Below are 4539 nucleotides of genomic sequence, written 5' to 3'. Positions count from 1 at the left end.
TCTCCCCAGAGAGAGTCATTTGAGCACTGACCCTTAAACAGAGATCCAGCATGTTGGTTGTCGTTAACACAGTGACAACTAATTATTGAATGTCAATTGTTCTCTTTGATTCATTATCTCTTCGAAATAAAACAGTTTACTAACAGACACATCCAAACAGTCAGGTGATGTAATGCAATTACTTTTTCTAGCCCAATGACTACTCAAAACCCACCAACAAGGCCTGAAAACTAGGCCAAAACATAGCCCCTGATAGGCCTACATCTTATTTCAGACAGCCTCCAGTAGCCTGGGCAACATGTAGGCAAGATGTAAGCTGAATGATTTAGCAGCTTGCTTAGTTCAAATTGACAGATGAATTTATTTAACATGAATAGCAAGACGATTTTGAGGTAGGAAGTGCTTCTGTTGCCCAGTAGCCTGCTGGAATAGGCTACTGAGGATGGGGTCGTAATTTCAATCAATGAATCAAATATTAATAATATGGATATGAACTGAATAGGTCCATGCTTGTCAACAACAGCCAGGTTATTTTTATACCTGTAGCCTAATCTGGCTGACTGTTACCTTCAATCTAATGCATTCTAACATCTGATCAGCAATTGCAATAGAACTGTGACCATGGTGACACTTGATAACTTCCAATTGAATTAACTAAACACGGCCATTATTAATTACATAATAACACGAGGCTACAACAACAATAAACTGAAGTTATAGGCTTACTTTAATGACAATGATAATAGCCTACCTCATAACATGTGGGCCTATTGATTAGTTTCCACTTTGAAAACTGCTGTCTGTCAGCAACTCTGCTCAAGTAGCAGTTCTACTAACTAGTAATATCTCATTCCAGGTATTCATTCTTACTCTGTCCTTTAGAATAGATTATTGTTCAGAAATACTTAGAAATACTCACTTTATTTTTTGTTTCTCTCCATATAGTGTTTACTGCTCTGTCGTCTCAAAATGGATCCTGTACAAAATAACACATTTACTTTCTGTTTCATCTCAGCAGTCTCCACACCCTGATAATAAAGTGTTTTATTGGTATCTTCCACTAGATGGCAGTAAACACCTGCTGTAACTAGACTTTACAACAGTAAGTGTTATGTTTCTTGGTCCTGGTGACTCCTGGGAAGTGTCTCAGAGGAGGAGTGCTGACCTAGGATCAGGTCCCCCTGTCCATGTAATCTTATTCATTATGATTGTTTTGTCTCATGTCTCTTTATATTCATATACCCTGGGGACCATGTAGCTGTATTGAAATCACCTTGTTATATAACCTTCATTGTTGCTCAGTGGTACTTCAATTGGCCGGACCATGCCCAATTCTTTCACACAGTAATGCTCCAGCATCCACTCAGAGCTTATGCATCTAATGCATTCCTCAAATATTGCAGAGTTGTTAAGCAAGTCCCTGAGATCGTCATGTTCAACCACATTTATTTGCTTATTTGTAAGATGAAACCTGAGGGGATCGCTGTAGTGTGTCATAAATGCATCAAAAATGGTTCTGAGGTCCTCAACAATGCTATTCTATACCGTAGCTGGGATGCAGTGTTCTTCACTGATGTTCTAAATAAAAAGACAGATCGTTTTTGAGATCTTCAATTAGCTGCTCAGTGTTGATCTCTGTGGCTTGAACATATTCAGCCTCTGGCAGACCTTCTACATCGCTCATGTCATCTTCAATGGGATCAGTCCTAATCTCAAATTCATCATGAGGGCAATTCTCATCTAAGTTGGCGCTTAAAAGCTCTGTGGTTTTGGTAGATGTGAGACCGATAGACGCTGAAACATCTATTTGTTTTCCCACACCCATTAAGTCCACAGGTAATTAGAAAATGTGGTTCATGCTGGTGATAGAGGCCAATGTGTGAGTAGTTTGGACACAGAGAAAGAATGCTCGTTGCAAAGTGGACAATTGAAGAGAGTTGGCATTCTTCAGAAAGATTGTGAACCTTGGAATGATGGGATGGAATCATGGAGATCATTGGTACTCAGCCACTTGCAGACATCATCAAGGGACCAGTCTTCCACAGCCACACTCAAATAAAAGTTGACACATAGCGCAAAAGTGAAATGTATTAGTGTTGAGGCTAAAACAAAACCTATCCCACTCTTTCCAGACAACCACCTTTCCTCCTAATTTGTATTTATGGTTGTTCCATAAAGAAGCAGAGCTTGTCAGGAAAGGTGAAGATGTCTGTCTCTTATAATATGGGATTCTGCAGTCCCACATTTAAGTGTTGACTCAGATAATATGATGCTCCAAATCGGGCATTAAGTTATTCTTCCATGTCAACCCAAATTGGCCTATTAGAGTTCTCAATAAAGAGAGCCTATCTGGGCAGGTATAAAGGCTTCTTGCTATAATTAAATGTTAGGGAGCTTTAATCCTCCCTTCTAAGTCTTTACCTGTAATCTAGCTTTGTTCATTCTCGCCCTTTTAATAGTCCAAATGAATCATTTTGTCTATGGTGTTAAAGGTGTAGGCAGGTATGGACAGTGGAAACATGCTGATGATGTAATTCAGTTTAGGAGCTTTAACCATCTTTATAACATGTGGCCTACCCCACAATGAGATGTGTAGCTTGTCCCAGTTCTTCAACTGGAGTTGAATTTTGTTCAAACACTGTATTGATTGATTGATTGATTGACTGCAAATACATTCATTCACCATTCAGTTAGTGTTGGAAAAGATGAAGGAATTACACAGAACACACTATAATCACACTGTATTGATTGATTGATTCACTATTCAGTTAGTATTGGATTGACAAAGGAGTAACACAGAACACACTATAATCACACTGTAAATACATCCAAATACTTTATAGAGGCTAACCTGTTAGTAGATCCATAGCGAGCTTTAAACATTGTCTTGCTTTGGTCTGAAATACAGAGGACAGAACAATCCGCCCCAATACACCAACCTGAACGACATCAATTAGACACAAACACAACATAAACAACATGAGTATTCAATATCAAATGCATCTAACTAATCTGATCTGTTTTATGTATTCTTCTTTTTGTCAAGTCGAACATAATCTACATTGGGTCATCTGTGTGTGTGTGTGTGTCTGTTTTACCTGTTCGTGGTGGTTGATACATTTCTCTATCAGAGCTCACAGCTCCCAAACTCTCCACCACTTAACTGGACAGGGGCAGGATAAGCCAGGTACTAAAGGGAGGAGGATGGAAGGAGATGGTGAGAAAGTATATCATGGGTTTAAATGACTACAATTTCTCAATATTGAGTCTAGCTAGCTAAAGTTAGCTAACGTTACAGTAACTTTAACTAGCTAGCTACTGTAGCTAACGTTAGCTAAAACGTACCAACATTTATACAACAATTACCAGCTAACATTACAGGCTATGTAGCTTGGCTAGCTAATGAAAAACCAAGAGTACATTACATCATGTATTGTTTTTAAGTTATTTGATAGTAGTTTGATGAATTATTATCTTAGCTAAGCGAATAGCTAAGGTATCACTCACCTTTCACGTCAATCCGTTGCAAGTCATCTCTTATTGGTCGCGTCTCTCCAACCATCCGCGCGCTTCCCGCTTCCAGTTGTCTTTTGACCAACGGTCTCAATTTGAATTCTACGCCTTTACTCACGAGGGCACTGCTGGTTCCAAAACGAACCCCTCTTTTGAAAAGGGTTCTTCAAAGCACCCCTTAAATCTACAACGGTTCAACAACGAGCTGATGGCAGAGTATAGGCTTGTAAATTCATCTTAAGGTATATTTTTTAACCTTATATTATCCTAAAGGATCCTACAGGAAGCTTTTCTTTTAAGAGTGTAGTTCACGTTTACTCATTTATCTGCAAAACCATGCCTTCCGAGTTGTAAAGGGGTGGCCAGCAACATAATTCGTTTTAAAAGTCTACCATGACAACAACTATCCCATTGACTATATCCAGTAATAGTTTCTTATTGTTCTAGTTAAGATCTCACAACACAGTTACGCTGCTACAATTAAGGCATAAGCCATAAGTATATATCATTTGAAAATGCAAACAAAATTGGCTTGAATTTGTCGTGTAATAACAATTTAAAAAAACACCAAAAAGGTCAATACTAATAATTCATCATAAAATGTTTGTCCTCTGTAGTTGCGAGTCTTAATTTTTTTGCTGAAATCCATACTTTTTTATTAAACGTTAATCAAATACAAACACCAACATTTTCCTCCTTTTTGTTTCTCGAAGGTGGAAACTGAGTGCATGTGTCAATTGAATATCCAATGACGTAGACCAAGGGCTCCAAATACTTGTTGTCCAATCAAATCACACAATCTACAGATGGGGCGTCAACCAAATACAACTTTATTGATTGGCACATTTTCTGTCCAGGGACACTGAGAAAAAAAAACCAGGAAAGATAAATCATAGAAATATATTTTTCTTTTACATATTACAATAATTGTATAGCCTAGGTTTCATTTACAAACATACATTCACTACACATTCACTACATTTGTTTAATTATTCACTTAATTACTTATTATTTTCAGTAAACTCT

The sequence above is a fragment of the Coregonus lavaretus genome (assembly GCF_964263955.1).
Source record: "Coregonus lavaretus genome assembly, chromosome: 2".
In the NCBI taxonomy this organism is placed as follows: domain Eukaryota; kingdom Metazoa; phylum Chordata; class Actinopteri; order Salmoniformes; family Salmonidae; genus Coregonus; species Coregonus lavaretus.
This window is presented reverse-complemented; position numbering follows the sequence as displayed.